The sequence below is a fragment of the Stylophora pistillata genome, chromosome 2, assembly GCF_964205215.1.
Source record: "Stylophora pistillata chromosome 2, jaStyPist1.2, whole genome shotgun sequence".
NCBI lineage: Eukaryota > Metazoa > Cnidaria > Anthozoa > Scleractinia > Pocilloporidae > Stylophora > Stylophora pistillata.
The window spans coordinates 39,957,490-39,980,550 of record NC_142520.1 but is presented as its reverse complement, the minus strand read 5'-3'; the positions used below and the strand labels follow the sequence as shown (position 1 = coordinate 39,980,550).

Below are 23,061 nucleotides of genomic sequence, written 5' to 3'. Positions count from 1 at the left end.
AAAAGTAATATGTGTGATTCTCTTTGCAGCGAACAAAGAGAGTTGTGACAAAGCAAAGCATAAGTTTGTTGAGCCTTTGACGTCATGATGACGTTTTAGTGGGCTCGGCTGGAACATGTTTTCAGCAATGGCGGACGATTTTTGGACGACTTTGAAGCGGTAAAAATTGGTCATCGAAGGTTTGTTTTGAGTTTTTAATGGCAAAAACGGTCTTAACTTGATCCAATTCAACATTGTGTAAACAATTTAGGCTAAAATAAAATGGTCAATTTTCGTCTCAGGGGCACTTTAAGAATAATGTCATTCGACTTAAAACCGCGCCCCGAGGGTAAAAGCGGACGGTATGTGTTCCAAAATTGGCGAGGGTCTTGACTCATTTCCTCGGATCTTTTCCTAAAGTATGTCTTAATTGCCTTGCGACGTAAAGACGTTCAAATGTTTCCTCGGAATTTAGACGCAGCGTAGATGTCATCAGACCAGTCATGTCAGCAAACACTTTCCCAAGACGGTTCCTGAATACCACGAACGCGCACAGTTTTCATAGGCAAGTGCTCATCCAGAAAAGATGTATAGATGGATTGAAATGCAAACATGTCGTCTACATCCTCAGAGGAATTCGTAACCGTAACGAAAGGCACATAATTTCAATCAGCATAAAGTTTGTCAACATCAGAGTTTTTCATGCTGCGAAAACGGATTTTCTGTGATCTACATTGCGGTGACGAGGCCCGGATAATAGCATAAACAAGTGCGTGATCCCTTATGTGGGGATTTGAAACCCCGGCCTGTAAAACCCGCGATTTACTGTTAATACAAGCAATGTTTGCGAATTGTTTGTTATCCTCGTCGCTCAACAAATCAAGTTTTCAAAGGCAAAAATGTCCATAACATCCACCAAATCTCTACACTTCTTGGATGGTTTGTCTGGGTCCAGCACATCACAGTTGAAATCACAAGTATAAAAACACATTCCGATATCTGTTACACTCAGTCTCAAACAGGTTGCACATTTCAAGCTTCCACGTTGACATATCGAGCGAGGGCGGCCTATGTAGACCAACAAAAGTCGTTCAGCAGTTGAGCATCATTGGCTCGCAGTGAGAAGAATGAAGGCTTGAAAATGTATTTAAGAACGATTGTGTTCCTGGACGCTTTGTTGAAAACAAAATATACCCGAGAACGGCGAGGAATATTCCACAATAATGCAAATGATGGTGAAAGATGATCGCGGAAAAGCGATTGCATCAAGCGTCTTCACTCATAGTTACACCTCTAGTCTTTCAAAGAGCTTTGACTTGGTGACACACGTGCTAACTGCGACGAGCATTTTAATTAAAATCCTTCGAAGGTTGAGTTAAATCTTAACGTCGCAGCATTACTTCGGAAATGTGATGCAGGCGTTCCCGTCTAAATTCAGAAGGTTGCTATCAATTGGTCAGCCGTCGACATATCGATTTGTTTACATCTGAGTGAGTGACACATTTGCATATTCTGCCCCATTCTAATAGTCGTTTCTACGCTTTGCGTACCCACAACTAAAAAAAGAGGTATGCTGAATACTCTTTACTCTTGCCTGTGTCGCGCGCTCGTGATAACCGATGACTTTTCCGACCTTAAGCTTATAAAGCCGAGGTACATCAGTCGTGTATTACGTTCTTGTATATGGCATGCTTATAAAACGAGCTTTCTCAATTCATCCCTTGTAAAGCGAGAGATAATTTTGTCATGTTTGCTTGTGATCTGTGATTGCAACGAGCTCTCATGGGTTAAAAAAGAAAAGAGGAAACGCAAAAACCGCCTCAAACTGTGAGAATCAAAACGAAAATAGAACATGCAAACGCACCAAAGCCTACTACACGCGAGACATTTTTAATCTCCAGCAGGAGGGCAAGAATCGTTAAAAACTAAAGCGTCTTCAGTGTGCTATAAACTTACCATGTGTCATCCTGTGTCAAACGGGAAAGGTTCATGTCTATTAATCTGACTTTCCATAAGGCGACTCGACTCGACCCGTAAAAATCGTGTAGATTCACCAAAATTTAGTAACCTTCTACTAACCTCTGACGTCTAAGTGTACATACGGTGGTTATGAGAATCGACATCCACTTAAATAGAGAACGCGTAGAGTCCACCCCTGCAAATCGTCAAAGCTTTAGTGTGAATTGTGTTTTTTCTGCAAATCGTCTTCCGGTGAGACGGATCGACTTTACTAGTGACGAGCCGAGTCGACCCGTGCTAATCATATCGATTCGTCAACATTGTATACCCCACTCTAACGCGGATCGTCTTTTGCGAATCGACTTCCAGAACAATAGAACCTACCACCAGTTTATACTTATTCAAGTACTAAGTTAGAGGCTTGATTACATCGGGGATTATTAAGCTGAATACGCTAGATGTCATGTCAGTTGTTGGCCTGAGCTAGTATAAAAGTTACTAGAGACCTTAAGATACCCCGAAATCGGTGTACGGGTACGGGTAGTGTACCTGTACACGTAAAATGTTCATGTGCGTAGCTAATTTGATTAAGATACCCAGAGTTAACACGCAGGAATTTGAAACGATTGTTTACACAGATGGCGGCAAGGTTTGCTCTTTTTCTTCAGAAATAACTTATCTAAGTTGTTTAATTAAGTCTATCAAACGCATCCAAAATTCTCCTTTACGAATGTTCTGTCTTTACAAAGTACGCCAATGATATGCTACTTCTTCGAAAGCGCGAGCACCAGACACTTGTTATCGCAAACCCCGCCATTTCATCAAGGCACATCACCAAACAATTTCTTTGATTATCAACTTCAGCATTGACTCCGATGCCATATATGTCAATGCTAGTGCTTTTGGGATACACAACCGTTAGAGAAATTCTCAGAAATCCCCCAAATTACCGCCACAAATTGATATCGTTTCAGAGTTCAACCCTCGCATTTGAGATCCCAAGTCAATCCGGTTTGACGCGCTTTCGTTACCGCTAAAATTTAAAATTTGGAAAAAATATTCCAACAGACTTTCAATAACATTGCCAAGGAGTCAAACAATTCAAAACGTCTTAAAAACTCACTAGTTTCTTCATCATGTAGCTCGTCCTTCTCGTACTCGTAATTCTTCTACGGGTAAACTGGTGTCTACCCCGGAAAAACGGCTGAGTCTACCTGATAGGATTGATGACGTCATCGCAAAATGAAAAACATGACGCTACCCGTTACCCGTACACCGATTTTCGGGGTATCTTAAGGTCTCTACTGTTGAACCAAAACGCTGTCCCATCCTTGACTTCGGTAAAACCTCGCTAGAAGTATATCGCCGTGTACCAGAAAATCGTGACGAGTTTCCGTTCTCGCTGCTGAGTCGTCTCTACCGAGCTAATTTCCCCCCTTATTGTTGTTCCTTCCGAGAGAGTTCAGTTTGTGCGCGAAAACCTATCGTCACAGTCGAAAAACGTATAGTCACAGCATATGTACATGGCAGTTCAGTGGATAAAAAACTGGACAACTCGGTAGTTACATTTGTTGTTCTGATTTTGTTATTAGGAAGAAGTAGTCTTTAAATTCGTAAGGTAAAATATTCTAAAACCCTGTCACACTGAAAATAAACTAACCCCACTCGTATGAGTACTTTACAAAAGGAAACATTAAACGTCTACAACTGTTTCGTGTGTTTCTAGAGTAAACAGAGGCCAATCTAAGAAACTTTTCAAAAGTAGATAGTTTACACTCAAATAATAATACAATCTGAATCGTAATACGTGTACACTAAAAACCTCATAAAACCCAAGCGAGGACAACAAGTCACGGAACTGTCTCACAACTCACTAAACAGAGGTTTGCTTGGGGATTTTTGAATTTTTTTTCGATCACTCTTAACTATGGGCATTTCTCCCACATCTCAGACCAGAAAGCTAACTCTGGTTCCCAATACGGCAAACGAATTGACCCTAAGCCTTACTTGCTAATTCGAATAAGTCCTACAAAGGGTTTTTTGATTTTTTAAAACGTTTTACATTCACTAAACCAGGATGAGCTCAATCACTTTTTGAAAACCACGAGTGAACCCCCGAGAAACAAGCTCTGGTGAAGCATTTTCCGAAGAGTGACCAGTTTATAGTCATAAAACTCTTCGGAGGAAATCGGTTCATCCAGGCCAAAGGGTATATAGACAAACTTTTTGTACGTATCTGAGACATCGACACGCCCAGGTCCGAGTTTTTTCAGAAGAATGGCCAGTGCGCGATCATATAACGCTGTTGCCTGACTCACTTCACCAAGGTTGTGGTGCACTTTTCCCAGGTTTAGGCACGTGCTTGCCACATTGACATGCTCAGGTCCGAGTTCTTTCAGAAGAATGGCCAGTGCGCGATCATAAAACTCTTTTGCCTGACCCAGTTCACCCAGGTTGTGGTGCACATTCCCCAGGTTGTTGTATGTTTTTGCGACAGCAACATGCTCAGGTCCGAGTTTTTCCAGAAGAATTGCCAGTGCTCTGTGATAAACTTCTTTTGCCTGACTCAGTTCACCCAGGTCAAGGTGCACATTTCCCAGGTTTTGGTATGTGGTTGCGACATCCACATGGTCAGGTCCGAGTTTTTTCAAACGAATTGCCAGTGCGCGATCATAAAGCTCTTTTGCCTGACTCAGTTCACCCAGGTTGCGGTGCACATTTCCCAAATTAAGGTACGTGCTTGCGACATTGACGTGCTCAGGTCCGAGTTTTTTCAAACGAATGGCCAGTGCTCTATCATAAAATTCTTTTGCTTGAATCAGTTCAATCAAGTCAAGATGCACATTTCCCAGGTTTTGGTACATTAGTGCGACATCGACATGGTCAGGTCCGAGTTTTTTCAGACGAATGGCCAGTGCAAGATCATAACACTCTTTGGCTTCACTCAGTTCACCTAGTTTGCGGTACATATTTCCCAGGTTGCTGCATGTTTTTGCGACAGCAACATGCTCAGGTCCGAGTTTTTTCAGAAGAAGGGCCAGTGCTCTAACATAACATTCTTTTGCCCGTCTTAGTTCACCCAGGTCAAGGTGCACATTTCCCAGGTTTTGGTACGTGCTTGCGACATCGACATGCTCAGGTCCGAGCTGTTTCAGACGAATGGCCAGTGCGCGATCGTGTAACTCTTTTCCCTGACCCAGTTCACCCAGGTTGTGGTGCACATTCCCCAGGTTGTTGTATGTTCTTGCGACAGCAACATGCTCAGGTCCGAGTTTTTCCAGAAGAATGGCCAGTGCTCTATGATAAAATTCTTTTGCCTGACTCAGTTCACCCAAGTCGAAGTGCACATTTCCCAGGTTTTGGTACGTGCTTGCGACATCGACATGCTCAGGTCCGAGCTTTTTCAGACGAATGGCCAGTGCGTGATCATAAAACTCTTTTGCCTGACCCAGTTCACCCAGGTTCTGGTGCACATTCCCCAGGTTGTTGTACGTTTTTGCGAAAGCAACATGCTCAGGTTCGAGTTTTTTCAGAAGAATGGCCAGTGCGCGATCATAAAACTCTTTGGCGTGACTCAGTTCACCCAGGTCAAAGTGCACATTTCCCAGGTTTTGGTACGTGTCTGCGACATCGACATGCTCAGGTCCGACTTTTTTCAGAAGAGTGGCCAGTGCGCAATCATGGAACGCTTTTGCCCGACCCAGTTCACCCAGGTTGTGGTTCACATTCCCCAGGTTGTTGTATGTTTTTGCGACAGCAACAGGCTCAGGTCCGAGTTTTTCCAGAAGAATGGCCAGTGCTCTATGATAAAATTCTTTTGCCTGACTCAGTTCACCCAAGTCGAAGTGCACATTTCCCAGGTTTTGGTACGTGCTTGCGACATCGACATGCTCAGGTCCGAGCTTTTTCAGACGAATGGCCAGTGCGTGATCATAAAACTCTTTTGCCTGACCCAGTTCACCCAGGTTCTGGTGCACATTCCCCAGGTTGTTGTACGTTTTTGCGAAAGCAACATGCTCAGGTTCGAGTTTTTTCAGAAGAATGGCCAGTGCGCGATCATAAAACTCTTTGGCGTGACTCAGTTCACCCAGGTCAAAGTGCACATTTCCCAGGTTTTGGTACGTGTCTGCGACATCGACATGCTCAGGTCCGACTTTTTTCAGAAGAGTGGCCAGTGCAAGATCATAACACTCTTTGGCTTCACTCAGTTCACCTAGTTTGCGGTACATATTTCCCAGGTTTCTGCATGTTTTTGCGACAGCAACATGCTCAGGTCCGAGTTTTTTCAGAAGAAGGGCCAGTGCACTAACATAACATTCTTTTGCCCGTCTTAGTTCACCCAGGTCAAGGTGCACATTTCCCAGGTTTTGGTACGTGCTTGCGACATCGACATGCTCAGGTCCGAGCTGTTTCAGACGAATGGCCAGTGCGCGATCGTGTAACTCTTTTCCCCGACCCAGTTCACCCAGGTTGTGGTGCACATTCCCCAGGTTGTTGTATGTTCTTGCGACAGCAACATGCTCAGGTCCGAGTTTTTCCAGAAGAATGGCCAGTGCTCTATGATAAAATTCTTTTGCCTGACTCAGTTCACCCAAGTCGAAGTGCACATTTCCCAGGTTTTGGTACGTGCTTGCGACATCGACATGCTCAGGTCCGAGCTTTTTCAGACGAATGGCCAGTGCGTGATCATAAAACTCTTTTGCCTGACCCAGTTCACCCAGGTTCTGGTGCACATTCCCCAGGTTGTTGTACGTTTTTGCGAAAGCAACATGCTCAGGTTCGAGTTTTTTCAGAAGAATGGCCAGTGCGCGATCATAAAACTCTTTGGCGTGACTCAGTTCACCCAGGTCAAAGTGCACATTTCCCAGGTTTTGGTACGTGTCTGCGACATCGACATGCTCAGGTCCGACTTTTTTCAGAAGAGTGGCCAGTGCGCAATCATGGAACGCTTTTGCCCGACCCAGTTCACCCAGGTTGTGGCGCACATTCCCCAGGTTTTGGTACGTGCTCGCGACATCGACATGGTCAGGTTCGGGTGTTTCCAGTGTGAGATGATAAAACTCTTTTGCCCGACTCAGTTCACCCAGGTCAAGGTGAACATTTCCCGGGTTGTTGTACTCATTTGCGACATCAACATCCGCAGGTCCGAGGATTTTTACTTTAATGGCAAGCGACATTCTAAAATATTCTCTTGCCGCGTAAAACGCGCGATATTTAAGACATATTAAAGCAAGTGTGTTAAAGCGCAACATACTAGACGGATGGAAGATATCGTTTTCTGCAACTTCAGATACATTTTCCTGAGAGTACTTCTGTCGTATTGTTCTCACCAACGTTTGTAAGTGAGGAACGATACGCGTTCCTTTAACAACTGAATTCAAGTTGTCTGGATCATGTAGACTGTAATCTAGCACAAGCTCGAAAAATGACTTAACGATCGCTTTCAAGACTAATCCTTCACGCTCCTGAGTAAATCCCCCAACAACATTGCAGAGGGCATCGTGTGTAACCTGGTGTACTCTAATGTACACACCACTCTCATTTTCGTCAAATAGCAACAGAGAGCATCTTTGAATCTTCATCCTAATGTCATCTTCATCTTGCACATCTATCTCTACGTTGCGAATGTAATTGAAAACTATCTCGAGACTCAACGGTTGTGGTGCACACAAGGAAAGCAAAGTAAGGATGTCTTTGATTACAGCGTTACTGGACTTCATCGCCTCTTCAGCAGCTCTCTCTACTACCTCACTCATGGATTTTGGGTAAGTTGGCTTCGGTTTAACAAAACGTCTGGCAGTTGCAACTCTTTGGCCTTTCTCAAGTTTTTGCAGGTAACTATTCCATCCCAAATTTTCTTTATTCCGATCAGCCTCCCTCACATAGATTGCGGCAGTTGCTAAGGCAAGTGGCTGATAACCCAATACTTGAGCAACTTTGACTGTCTCACAATCTGAGATACCGGAAAGCTTTTCTATAAGGGACGTCGCATCTTTGAGCTCCATACCTTTGCTGACGGAGACGTGATGAATGAAACAACTTGTTGACGGAACAGACGCGATGTCTTGTGTCGTGATCAGCAACTGACCCCTCGCCCACTGTTCATCTCCAGACTTTGGCAAATGAGCATAAATGTTAGAGATGCTTTTGACGTTATCAACAACTAGAAGCCAAGTGGTGTAAAGCTCGATTTTTGTGCCGATTAAAGTCTCCAAGTGGGCAATCTTCTCGTCTGAGTTCAAATCGGGAGAGTTGAGTGTGTTGGAAATGGCATATTCTGAACACTTCAGCTTCAGGGCAAAGGAGACATACGATTCTAGAAGAGTGGTTGAGCTTTCAGCATTCACTGTCATCACAAAGAATGTAGAATGTGGGATTTTATTAACTTGATCGAAGATTCTTTTCGCTACGAGGCGGGCTAGCTGAGATTTGCCACTTCCTTGGTTTCCTGAAATGTACAAGTAACTCAATCTGTTCTTGTTAGCCTCCTTGAGCCCTTTCAACTGTTTTACAATTTCAGCCACCTCAAAACACGATCTGCAACTTCGTGTGGAGGTTTAAGTGGGAGGACGCAGAAGGAAGAAACGTCTTTTTTTAGTTGAGCTTCGCGCACATCTACTTCAGCTTGCTGGTAAGAGTAAATAAAATTTCGTTTAAGTCTGAATTACTGAATTGTTCTTTCAAGGTTAGCCAATACAGTGTGGATCAGGGGAATTTATATATGGTCTAATTTATCAACCTTATATTCGTTCAAAGCAAATAGGAGACTGAAAAATGAACTTTGGGAGTATGACACAATATGAACTGATAGTATCGTGAGCTTGACACCCTGAATAGAAGTGTATGTCCAAAATGGGTCAATCTTTCTTTGACAAAAAAAAACGGAAAGCAGAGAAAAGCCCGAGACTCTCAAGGGATGAAATCTGCTTCATGGAGGTTTCACCTCCTACAAGACTACGCTGTAACGGACGCAGCGCAAAGACTAATTAAAATAGAATGCAAATAAGGTCAGTGGCTGGGGAGAACTTAGGCTGCTTGAATCATGGCTTTCTCACTTAGGTTTACTGTATTATAAGACAAGCACAGTAAACTGTTGAAACTTAGTGTTGACGAGTTGCTTTAACCCAAGGGAGATCAAATCAACCCTTAAACTTCCAGGAGTGACCAAGACATAATTTCTCCTGACAATAGCAACACAATATCAGGCTAACCAGTAATGAAAATAAAGGAAAATATCAACTAAGGGATTATTAGTTGATCCAATACCAATACCAAGTTCTCTGTACTAAGACCATAAGAATTGAATGGCAGAAAGTAAGAATTATCGCATAGCTGGGAGCGTGCGCGGGAAACATTCAGCCAATCCTGTGGTGTGATTGGCTACCCGAGCGGGCAAGCTGGGCTATCAGGGTATGCGGCACACATTACTCTACTAAGTAATCGTTGATTACGGAAATATGTCAATTATTGGAAAGTACACACTCAATCAATTGTCAGTTCGAAGCTATTTGAACGTAATCGTGCGAATACCTTGGGAAACCTGTGACTGTTCATTTAAGTTATAAAATCGAACCTGTTGTAGTCGAAATCCACAAATCCGAAATTCGCACTTTTACTACCGATTCGCTAAAAGCCAATGTACATAAACAAGTTAAATATACAGAACAGGAAAGCAAAACGAAGTACAAATAAAACAGGGAAAATGACGGACAAAATAACGAAACTTACAAGATTATGTGGCGACTACGACGACTAAAACGTAATGACAACGGCGAAAAGAAAACTACGGCAGAAGAAGCTATACTAAACAATAAAAACAATGCGTAAGAAATGAACACGAAAATATGAAATGTGACACGACTAAAATGACTGGCGAACCTGATAACAACAAATATACACGGAACAACTGAAAATGGAAAACACTATACAAAGGCGCGTGAAATTGTAACCGAAGGTGAGGCGCCGTGACTACACCTGTGACCTTCCTTGGATATTGTCTCCGTAGCCGGAGAATTCCGGGAAAGGGCCTATCATGCTCGCTCGGGATTGCCCGTAATAATCCCGCCTGAGAAAACAGTGCGTGAAGCAGACTTACAGAGTTCGTATTGTTTGGACAATGTCGCAAAAAGTGGTAGAAAAGAGTCAAAGCAAAGAAAAAATTAAGTAAACCTCTTGGGTTTATTGTGCTACAAAACACGGTTGTTTTTGTGGCTCTCGAAATAAGCAAAGAAATTATTGATTCTTATCAAAGCAAAATATTTTTGCAGTGTACTAACCCCTTTGTTGACCAGCCTTGTTTGGTCAAGATGGCTGGATATTAGCCTCAATCTCGACCAATATCCAGTCATCTTGACCGCACGCCTGGTCAAAAACACCTATTTAATAATCAGATCTTGGGGAGTTTAAATACGCTCCAGGTTTACTACAGCGATAATTCCCGCAATTATAGCAGTGACCTTGTTTAGCTTCGTTTTAGATTCCAAAATTAAACATTGCTTTCAAAGGTGCCACAAAATTCGAGTTTGGCCACTGCCATCCATACTCCACAGACATGTTATAATCCATCAATCATACACCTGGGTATATCCTTTGTTAGTATATACTTAAACAGTGGATAGCGTTGAAGGCGCGCACTGATTTGCTAGTCAAACTCCGAATATCCTTTGCTATTTACCTTCGAGCAACTCGGGAAAAAATGGCGTCCCGGTTGGTATCCGTGACAAGCGAAGAAATCGCTCAAAATTAACGACGAAGCAGTATATTATCTCACTGTTTTAGTATACACTAAAATAACTATTCACCGTAGTGGAGGTGGTTAGCGGTGGATATTTAACGAGCCGCGAAGCGGCGAGGTAAATATCTACCGCTAACCACCGACACTGAGGTGAATAGTTGTTAATTAGTATATACTAAAACAGTGGATAGCGTTGAAGGTGGGCACTGATTGGGTACCTAAACTCCGAAAAAGCTTTACTATTTACCTCCGAGCCGAGGGTTGTCCAATACACCCAAACGAGATAGACCAAGAACGTTTGAATATTTTAGTGTTGGACTAACCTTTGCTTCTTCGGTGCTAGGGTTGCAGATCGTGTAGAGATTTTCATCCTAGGCGGAATAGAAAGGCAATTTTGAAATGAGCGAAGTTCATCATTGCTTCATAAATTACCATGCCTAGAGGACATTTTTTTTAAAAACGTCCAGTAAAAAATCATGACCTGTCAAAGTAGGCTTTGGGTCACTATAGAACCACTTTAAATATAGACTGAGTCACCTTACACGTACCAGGCAGTAAAGGACTTCAAACCTTAAATGTAAAGAATATAGCATTCCATGGCTTTGGTACAGTCACGCAAGTACAGTTTTAAGATGAACATTTCTTTTTGGTACAAATTAGCTTATCAGTCAGTTTCGAGACTCAAAAGTGTGAATTCAGAAGAGTCCGGAGTGCCATGTGTGCAGTTAAAAAACTACCTCTTTTGATTCCGGAATTGCTGTTTTTCCTGCCCCCTGAGTTATCGTTTGCTGAAGCATACCATAAAGGTATTCATCTACATCCACTACAATCGAAAAAAAGCACAAAGCCATATTACTTCAACTGAACATGTTTTAAGCATGGGACATCGTGCGAACGGAAATTCATTTCGTACTTTTATGGCACGAATAAGATCTTAATATTGTTAGTACAGCATTTTTAAAAATGCTGATGATAATCACGAGATTCATGAGTAGTTCGTGCGAGTGGTTGTTAATCGTGTTCTCGAAAAATAACTCTGATTCTTCTTTTCTATTCTTTGAAAAAGTTGTTAAACCCGAAGGCGCGCTATAAAAGAAGCCTTAGGTCCCACTGGACCATTTGTCAATCAACCGTCGGGTGATGTAGAACTCTTGAAGTCAAGTCAGCTTGAGCTACAGCTACTCCAAAGCAGTGAACAGCGGGCGCACTCCTCAAAATTGTTTTATGTCTTCATCACAATTAAAGAATTTTGGAGGTTTGTATGTCCTTTCTCCAATGGAAACTGTCTTTATTTGTGGCGGTAAATTTGAGATCGAAGTAGGTGGTTCGCATGTTACATCATGCCACCATGCTGGTGGAAGTAAACAATAGATATCTCATTGGCTCCTTTTGTTCGTCTAACAGCATTTAAATTTGACCCGCACACGTCAACGGTGAGTGACCAATGAGCCTAGATCTTCCCAGGGAAGACTTCCTTATATAGCGCGCCTTCGTGTTTAAGAATAGCAACAGAGTGCCACTACTGAGCGCGCTATCAGGCCCAAATATATCTCGACTTAGGTCTTCTTGAAATATGTTTGCTCAGCACTATAACACTAAGACAAAGTTTCTGCGCAGTTGTGAGGCCAAGACTACATCTATGATTGTTATTGGAAAGGAAAAACAAAGGATGATAGTGTCTCACGAATTGACGTGTAACCACTGTGTGTGAATTTGCTTGCATACTTTTGTGTTAAGAGAGGTTGCCATGAAAAATCAAACATTCACAGGCAACAGTCAAAAAATCGAGTTGGCTCATATTCTAGTATTGGGTAGGCCTACAGGTAAAACAAACCAAGACATATATAGTTTATTGAAAATTTCTTTTGTTTTCGAGAAAATTGATAAAAGTCAATTTACGCATAATTAGCGTCATTCGAAAGTCCAATTTAGCCCATTTTTGGAGGCCTCGTTTGAACTTGTAAAAGCAATGGAAAAACTTACTCATTCCACAGATTTTTAGAACAATGTCTCCCCTATGTTTTCACAAAAAAGTAGAATCACTATTTATATTTGAAATAAAATACGGATTTTTCTATCTATTTACCTAAGTGCCGTATGAAAAGTAGGGTACCTTTAAAAGGTTATTTTATATGTGCTAAGTGAAATAAACGTTTAATATTTGAAATACGAGAAGTAAAAATGTTAAACTTACTGTTTGTAGAGTTGTTTTTCTGGGGTTTTTGAGCTGCTATGCATACGAGGGCTTTAAATTCATAGAAATTTCCCTCTTCAGCAAAGTCGGCGACATACAAAAGAAAAGACCGACTTTGATTATACAGACAGACAGACCGATAGACAGACCAACCGACCGACCGACAGACAGACCGACAGACAGACCGACAGACAGACCGACCGACCGACAGATAGATAGATAGATGGATGGATGGAACCCTTTATTTAAATATGCCATTTTATCAAATTAAAATATACAGCGAAAATTAAAATTTGGTTTACATAAAATCCGTACGCAATACAAGTTATATATTTATTATTGGAAAGCTTAATGCTCTAGAACTAGTTTTGCTGGTGCTGATAGTAATAGTCTAGCTTACCCATAAACTTTTTTAGCGAAGTTTCTTCCTTTAAACTGTTTGGCAAATTATTCCAGATTCTTGCTCCGGTTAATGCAAAACTGTTTCGGTAAAAATCTGTGCGACTTTTAGGGAGCGCAAGATTCATTCTGGAAGATCGCAGTCCATAATCATGAGAAAGGCGCCATGGGCAAACATTTCAGACAAGTACGGGGGGGGGAGGGGTGAGACCATTCAGTATTTTAAACATAAAAATGGCTTTTTGGCGTTTTCTCATTGCTTTTAATGTCATCCAGCCTAATTTACAAAGAACATCACTAGATCTTTGCAAACAGGAAGCACCAGTTATTATTCGCGCTGCACGGATAGAGATAGATAGATGGATTAGATAGATAGATTAGATAGATAGATTAGATAGATAGATAGTTTATTCTGATTAAAATCGCAGCCAAAAGCTGAATTATCGTTTGTAGTCAAAAGCTGACCTATCATTTGTAGTCAGTGGTAATAATGAATGCTTGAATGATATAAATATCGTCTTCAAAGTACTTGCAATACGATAGAAGTTGCTTTTGTTCTCTCCGAAAGCATTAATTTTGTAGATACGAGTAGATATGGTTGTCACTGCGTGACTTATGTTTCCCGCAATTGTTAGATCTATATTCGTCTTACTCAAGGGGTTTTAAACTTCTTAAATGGAAAACTTGCAGGAAATCTGTTAAAGGAAATCCAAAGAGGAGGAATGAAAGGTTTTGTGTTCAGATAAAAACTAATTTTTTTTGTACTTGTTACTACTTATAGGCAATTAGCAATAAAACGTACGTCACGGTTAATTTCATCTGATAAACTTGGTGTTCGACAAGTAAACAACCGAGTTTAAATAATTTAAAGAATGGAAGTTCGTTTTTTATTTGATTCTCTTGTTGTGGATGATTATGGCTACAATCCAAAAGACAGAAAAGGGATGGGCGAATAGTGCCTTTAATGTCGTGTGACGAGGAAATAGCAGGGCATTCAGCATTTTTCATTCACTGGTGTGTTCACTGGGTGACTTGATATTAAGTAGAGCAGCTATTTTCCAACAAACCAACAATGTTGGTACATGGACAATATGCCCGCTTTATCGCTAAGGATTTGGTCCTGGATGGACTCGAGGGGAAAATACTAAATGCAGAGTGCTTGCAAATATTTCCAAGCATAAAGCGAAGAAGCTTCCCAAGGCAGACAGAGGGTGAAGGGAAGAGGATTCTCCGTTAATCTTCCACGAAACAGGGTACCTTATTCCGGTTGGTTAAGGTAACTATTCTATTTACTTGCGAGCGAGTTTAATTCTTGTTTTATTATTATTGTACTTCTGATGGCATTCGCGCCGAAAATAAATTTTGAGTTTTTCAACAGTTAACAATTGCGTCACCAAGTTGTATTCATTCTGTAGACTCCATCCTTGTAGACATGCCCTGCAGTTAGTATCAGCCAGGTGGGGAGGATTGTACTGCCATTAGTCATAGGACAATTTCAAAAAAAAACTAATTTAATAAGTCGTTTATCATTTAGTTATGTTCTAATTCTTTTCAAGATAAAAATTAGTGATAATAATTTTGAACGACGTTTCGACCTCGCTGAGGTCATTTTGAAGCTGATGAAAAGGAAAATTTTTACATATATGTACTAAATTCAAGACGTGGGAATGATAAAGGCGATAAAATATGGAAATATGTAGACGCTAGGCGTAAAATAGAAGTGATAAAATTGCAAAAGAGACAAAAGGAATAAATTAATGAGAGTTGACGAAAGTAAAATGATAAATTATAAGAAAATACCATAAATTATTATAAAAATAGCTTTGCGCGGATTGAGTCTGACTGTTTGTTCAGGCTTAGCTTAATTTCTTTTATAAAAAGCATCTCGTAAATTAGGCAGTCCAGTTTACTTTTGCACTTCTTCAGAGTTTTGAAGCTGTAATGCAAGTCACTTGGGATATGCCCATGCCGCTCCTTAATGTGGTTCCCGATTGAAGACTGAGACGCCCTGTGTTCTTCAGTTATATTTCAGTTCTATTTTTCATGTTTTAATAGCTTTGCTTTGAAAACATTACAGATTATGCATTGTATGTAGACGTGTCTCTGGTTGTTAGTTTGTCGTCACCAAAAGACAAACTGAATATGTATTTAGAATCAAGAGATGTCAGTCCCATTCGAAACGCACTTTCTACTCCGTGGAATGAAGCCTCGAAGCGCACTAATATAAGCGTTACTTTAACAATAAAGGATCCCGTAGACATACATACATACGTCTTTATTTAACGTGGGTAACATATTAACTTACACAAGTTTTCTAACATATGGCCCTCACATATACACAGTACATTTTACAATTAAAATTTATTTTACATTACAGATTTTAATATAATTCATATACATACAAAAAATATAATGACATTCATAAAAACACGGATCAGTTTGAATAGCAATTACAATCTAGTAAAAACGGCAATAATGACAAAAAAAAAATCCTCTAAATGCAATATGCGTGAGAGCTTGTTGGTGAAAAATAGGCGGAGTTTGCGCTTGATAGAAGTGAGGACCGTGTTGAGCGAGATAGGTAGTATAGAGGAGAAAGCAAGTTGCTTGAGATGCGTCTCAAGACCATTGAAAAGAGTAGCGACTGAGTAGGCGAAGGTGCGTTTACCAGAGTTAGTGCGAGGTTTAGGGGGAGATAGATTGCAAGATGCTGCTCCTCTTGTTGAGTACCAGGTTTACACAGAAGATAGAAAGCTAAAGATGCGCCGTAAAGAAGATGGAGAGTCGGGATTCAGAAGAATGGAAAAAAGAAGTTCAAGCTTTCTGCATTTGATGATATCGATGATCAGAGTCCAGTTAAGTCTAGAAAAAACGCGAGACTGATGGAACAGCGTATGATCACCACTTGCCTCGATGAACTACCCTCGGACAGTCTGATTAAGTACTTGATTGTATAGCTAGATCAAAAGTTAAAGGCGTGGATGATAGTCTTGACTACACTTTGTTTGAAGCTCTTTGAGAGTGTTATGAGAATGCAAATCAATGGTCCTGAAGGCGATAAGTGCTGTCCATCATGGTAGATAAGATAAGTTTCAATGATCTGGAAAAATGGATACCAGACCTGACGCGGTACAGATTTAACATTGCTCAACATCAGAGACTACTCCATGGTACGCCTGGAAATATTTGCTGACACTCTGCATTTAGTATTTCCCCTCGAGTCCATTCAAGGCCAAGTCTTTAGCTATAAAGTGGGCATATTGTCCATATATCAAGTTTCCATTCTTCAAAATATTCAAACTCAGTTGTGTACTTGTTGCGCAGTATGTTTTATCAGACGAAATTAACTGTGACGTTACGTTTTATTGCTAATTGCCTATAAGTAGTAACAAGTTTAAAAAAATATGAATTTTTATCTGAACACAAAACCTCTCATTCCTCCTATTTAAGTAGTTTATCAGCTTCGCCGACCGGCAGGGACACCGCAAAAGCTTGCGCCAATTACTGCGGGCCCGGTAAACCCACCCATCCCAACCCAGGAGAGGACATCCATCACACATTAATCTCGTGCGTGGGAAATTAACGTCTCCTACTCCCAACCCTGCAGGAGACGGGACCTTCATTTATTCGTCCTAAAATATATACTAAAATATCTAACCATTTCTTGATGTTATAGAAAGGTAGCAAATTCTTCTCAATTATTTTAAGACCTTGCGTGTTGGTTCGGCCGGGGCTCGAACCCTCGACCTCCCGCACAACAGTCCAGCGCACTATCCATTGGGCTAACTGGGAAGCGGTCCAAAAGAAAATTACCTGCAACTTTTCGATTTAAAAGGTTTCAAACCCCTTGCGTAATAGGAATATGGATGTAACAATTGCGTAACACATAAGTCACTCAGTAACAACCACATCTACTCATTTCTACAAAATTAATGCTTTCGGAGAGAACAAAAACAACTTCTATCATATTGAAAGTACTTTGAAGACGATATTTATATCATTCAAGTATTCCTTATTACCACTGACTACAAATGATAAACAAAGCCGCTCTCTTCTTTTATTTCGCCGACTTCGCCGAAGAGCAAAATTTCTATGAATTTAAAGCCCTCGTATGCATAGCAGCACAAAATCCCCAGAAAAACAACTCTACAAACAATAAGTTTAACATTTCGACTTCTCGTGTTTCAAATATTAAAGGTTTTTTTTTCACTTAGCACATATGAAAATAATCTTTTGAAGCTACCCTAGTTTTCATACGGCTCTTAAGTAAATAGAGAGAAAAATCCGTATTTTATTTCATATTTAAAAAGTGATTCTACTTTTTTGTGAAAACATAGGGGAGACATTGTTCTAAAGTGTGTGGAATAAGTAAGTTTTTCTCTGCTTTTAATAGTACAAACGAGGCCTTCAAAAATGGGCTAAATTGGACCTTCGAATGACGCTAATTATGCGTAAATTGACTTTGATCAATTTTCTCTGAAACAAAAGAAATTTTCAATAAACTATAATTGTCCTGGTTTGTTTTACCTGTAGGCCTACCCAATACTAGAATATCAGCCAATTCGATTTTTTTACTCTTGCCGGTGATTTGTGAATTTCTCTGATTTTTGGTGACATCTTGTCTTAAAATGTTATCATCCTTTATTCTATATGGGCTATCAAATTGTACCCTTACCCGCGTACTCTTGAGCGATCTCTTGAGCCAAATCGCTCTCCTTTCCCTCTTTAATGCTGGCATCTTTCCTAGTGCCCTCTAATCTTTCCTTTAGGTTTTTCTTTCCAGGCTTATCTGTAGTGTCATCTTTTTCGATTTCACTGGTTTGATCATCAATGTCTATTGATGAAGAATAAAGTCGACGTTAAGTCTTACTGGGGAGATGCTATCTTATTCGAGAAATACCAAACAACCCCCCAACCTACGTAAACCCCTTAAAATTGGATGAATAAATTAAAACAGCACATAACAAACATCTCCCTGTAAGATTATCACATCACTCAGTTAATACCTGCGATACTAGGGTACAGTTTTGTACTTAGTCGCCCAGCCTTTGATTGGAGTGAGGCTGAAGGTGACCTTGTTGTGAGAGATACCAGTGACTAGTTAGCATGATAACAAAGAAATTTAACTTTAAAAAGCAGCAACGTTTGTATCATAACAGGGTCACCCTTAGCGTCACTCAAAGCCTTAGCGACACAGCTGTAAAATGCACTATTTGTCAATTTAGCGAGCCCTACTTAAGGTTCACTTAACTCAAAGTTTGTCTGAATTGTTAAACTTCCCCCTCCATTTGAACCCAGACATATAAATATATTACTTACCTCGTTTTCTCGGTCCGGACATTGAATTTCAGAACCTTGTTTTTTTTCCGTTCGGACTTATAGCCCGCGCACTTCACACTTGGGCCATAAATACGAGCTGAAAAAGCTCGGTTCGCATCTCACGTACGGACCTCGAACTCGGTTAGTAAGAGGTATTTGTTCATTCTACTCCTTAATGTATTCTTGCACAAACATGACCAACACTTACTAATTTCAGTCTTTGTTGCTTCGATAGCGTCCGTGATCTCTTGCCAGTCAATATTGTTTGATAACCCTCCTCGCCCTTCCTCGTTTACAGAAAATCTGTCGATGAAAATCACACACTTTTATTTTGAAATTTCAGTTAAAAAACAACTATTGCACAGAAAGGAAAAGAAAGATGTTGATATACCAAAATTTTTTTAACTGCAATTAGATAGATGCGAGATATCGGAATTTTTTTTATCGTACCAGAGTAAGTTCGACGTTTCTAGAGATGACCACAATTTCTAAAATTGGGAACGAATCTGATCTTTTTTTCCATTTTTCTTCCACATGCTTTTGATGAAATGTCGTTTCGCAAAACTTTTGAAAAGAGCTGCAAGTAGGAATGAGGCCAGGTTTCTTTAGTTTTCTTCTTAGTTATTTTCATCTCGCTGAGTGTATGCAGAGGTGAGATATACAGCATTTATTCCAAACACATATCAGGTTCACTGAAATGAGTGCAATTAAAGTGCTTCTGAAACGTAATTTTCATATCCGACATTTTTGCAATATGATAGAGTTTGAACGTTATTTGCAAACGCTGTGTACTTTTTTTGGGCCAACGCATAGCGAAAAGTACATTTTTAACAATGCGAAGTTGACCGGCTGAGATCAAAATTGGCAGCCATCTTGGCGCGGCCAAAACAGCCCTGTGACGTCACTGGTTGTGTACTTCTGTGAAAGAAGGGTAAAAGCATGGAGTGTGGCTTGCATGTTGGGAAGCCGAAAAAGAGGATCTCGGGCAAAATGCCATCCTCGTCTTCTTCATCGGCGGCCATATCGGCATCTTGGCTATCTGCGAGAGGTTCGCCTGGATAGGGAGCAAAATTCCCGACTGATACCGACAACGAATCTCTACCAGTCTATTTAGTCAATCGGCAACTGACGAGATCCACAAGATTAGGATCGAAACCGAGGTCTTGCCTGACCATCTACAGAAAATGTCGAAAGACATAACGGCAGATGGGCTTCTAAACGCCCCGGACCAAAGCAATGGCATTCAGAGAATGAAGAAAACATGGAAGCCTCATACGACACCGCCACTGAAGATGATCTACTCGGCAAGTCTGAGGATAACGAACAAATCTCTCGGTACAAAATGCCCAGTAGAACATGCCCAGAATCCCTACAATAGAGGGCAAGGGCCAAAATAAGAGCAGACGAGGATTTAAAAAATGAGATAAAGCAAATCCTTAACAACGCGGAGCAAGAAACAGTAAAGGTGATCATGTGCTTCTATGAACGTGAAATCGGTCGTTTTAATACCGAAATAAAAAAAAGAAAACGAGCCAAAACGGCTGGAACACTGAACACTAAGAAGTGAAGTACGATCGAATCAGCGCGCGTGGCGCAAGCTGAAAGCAATCAAGACAACTTAACGATCGAGAAAGTAAAAACAATGGCTGTACATCTACAAAGGCGAACGATTCGAAAAAGACGCAATCCCTGATGTGCGTACTCAGTGCCACACAAAAAGCAAATTCTCATGAAAAACTAGCATTTAATAGAAACACAACCACTACTGAGCGAGCTATACAAAAATCCGCCGCTCGTATCTTACAAAAAAAGGACGGTCGCTCAAAGACATTCGTGAGGGCTAAACTTTGAATAGGCTACTCTAAACACACGCCGAGGAGTCGTATAGGCCTGTCAACCCCACTTTACGGCACCATCTTCCTCTTCGCTACTGGAGACAACTTCGCTTCGTTCAGAAGAAGATTCACTTGACAAAATTTCAATATCTGCCATCTCCTTCGCCCACGAATACAAACAAACAATGAGTGAAATAAACCATGCTATCGGAGTGAACACAACCAGTGACGTCATCAATCCGTTTCGCTCGGTACCAGAGCCCGGACATGGTTTTCGTAAAACTTTTGATTTGAACGGTTAAAAACAGATATCTTTCGCCTCATTTTGGCCAAAGCAAATTATCTCATGATGATCACCATATTCAAAACTACAGGTTAGAGCAAAAATGTCAGATACGAAAATTTCGTTTCGGTAGCACTTTAAAGTTTCGGGAGTTGACGATATATCGTCAAAAAAATGTGTTAGCATACATGAGTAACATGTTTTTTTTTTGTAACCGAGAAACAAAAAATTTCAAAGCCGTTTTTAAATGATGTACTTAACTGTCGTCTAAGTATTAAGAATTGAGAACCGAAATAATCATATAAGTATCGTAGACCAAACGCGGAAGCGTAATCTGTACGCTGTTAGCATTCTTTCAGTTTGTTCTCTTTCGTTAGTTTGTTTGTATGTTTACCACCGGCGTTCAATTGTTTATTCTACCTTTTTTTTACATCAGTGAGGTACTGCGCAATCTCTTCATGGCCATGTGCGCTAGCGACGATCTCCAGTGACAAAGTTATTTTTTTGTACGACTCAAAGGCTATTCTTCCAGCAGGTAAGTTAAAGATCAGACGGATAAACCATTTATCATTAACTTCTGCTGCTTTGTAAAGCAGCCGCAGCAGCAGCAGCACCTGCACCTGAACTAATGATGATGATCCTATCTGTTCACCAGTAGGCCCTAAAACACAAAATTCAAAAGTTAAAGGCGGGACTAGGGAAATTTAATCATCACTTAGAATCGATAAGCAACAATGTTTCTTATCCTCAACATTTTTGAGGTCATGTAGGGCATTCCTATTCGGAAATACAATTCTTTTCTTTAGGTTTTTTTTTTTTTGGAGGGAGGGGGACCGGGGAAAAAGTCAGTCTGACCGATGACTAGTTTGTTTCTGAAATCTTTTTCCTGTTTTGTTTAATTGATAACAGGACTTCTGTTGTCATACTCGTGGTAACGACTAGAATTTGCATTTACATATTTTGTCAGAATATGTTGTATATGTGTGCGCGCTGTTTTCGTTACGGAAATTTCATTGCAAGTTGATTTCAACATAGTCGTTTCGTAAGTCTCTGCTAGTGCCGTGTTGTTCTTCGTTAAGAGTTTCTAAATGAAAAACCTTACGCGCTGTGACTGTGTGATTTTGAACGGCGTTGCTAATTATAAGTTTCCACCAATCGAGCAATTATGTGTTGCAATGGTGCCTGTTTAAGTATGCCGATTTCAAGAAGTTGAGAAGAAAATTTTTTAATAATTATGGCATCCATTTAACGTGGAAGAATAGATTATCATTTGGGCGAAGTCTTAGTTTTTGCAGAATAGTTTTCATGTTTTTGTGGACCGCTGAAAGAAACACAAATATGTGTATATTTGATCAAACAACACTAATATAGGTTGAATTTTGAAACGTCGAGCAGCCGTTTGCCGTTTGCCGTGATCGTCAAGCTTATCCTCTCTATTATAGTAAAATAATGGTTAATCGGTCAGATGTTTGAACTAGTTAACTTACCGGCACATATTGTTTTTAAAGTGTCACAAGTGCTCCTTTCAGCACTCCCACTTTCACATGGATCTAAAGCCTTTAAGATCGCAGGCATCCGATCTCGGATGGCGACGATCTCTTTCCATTTATCTTCATTTACGACTTTGTATAAAATTTCCGTTTCCTCTGATGATATGATATGATGATATGATATGATGATCATGTGACACGATCCTGACTTTTGAAAGGCCTTCTTTTGCAGGCTCTATTTGAAATAAATATACAGAAGCTTATTTCTATCACTCCAATAAAAAAAAGTATTGTATAGAGAATAAGAGTCAGGGAGTCGAGAAAGTGTAAGGATTAGCAATTTCGATTGATTGTAAATAGAATAAGCTAGTTGGTGTCACGTATGACCAAGGCAATGGCCCAGCTCGCCAAGACTTCACCATGGAGTCTCTGTAGTTTACTAGTAGTGCATCGCAATGCGGGATCCGAAGGTCTGATGCTCGACTTTTCGAGGCGACTCAAAAATATTTCTTGGCATACTACCCTCAAGAAAAGGTGAGAAAATGAAGAGGTGTAAGGACAACATTACCGTTTTTGTCAAGGTTTTATATTTCTTGGTTCAAGTACAAGTTCAAGTTCAAGTTCTTTTAGTTTTGTTAATGAGCCTTATAAGCGTCTTCGGTTTTGGTTTTGTATGTTAGGTTTTTCTTTTTCACATTGTACATCTTGCTTTAGCAAGTCATTTTTTGGCAGTTCAGCGTCCGCCTAAGTTGTTTGTATTTGCTGCGTGATTCGTTCAGTCTCAAGTCCTTCTCCTTCGTTTCTTCTTACATCGCTTCGTTTGTTTCGAACTGTTAAAAATAAATACGGTGCGCGAAAGCCATATGACT

General features: G+C 40.5%; 1 pseudogene across 1 annotated transcript; it reads right to left on the bottom strand.

Moving 5' to 3' along the window:
• Positions 1–3,500: 3,500 nt before the first annotated feature.
• LOC111326029 (uncharacterized) lies at positions 3,501–22,385 on the bottom strand (annotated as a pseudogene). The gene is made up of 7 exons (XR_015996813.1): positions 22,190–22,385; positions 21,123–21,396; positions 18,793–18,887; positions 17,941–18,099; positions 11,410–11,495; positions 10,996–11,043; positions 3,501–8,566 (listed from the first exon to the last, which is right to left on the bottom strand). The product of XR_015996813.1 is annotated as an uncharacterized LOC111326029 (transcript).
• Positions 22,386–23,061: the final 676 nt, after the last annotated feature.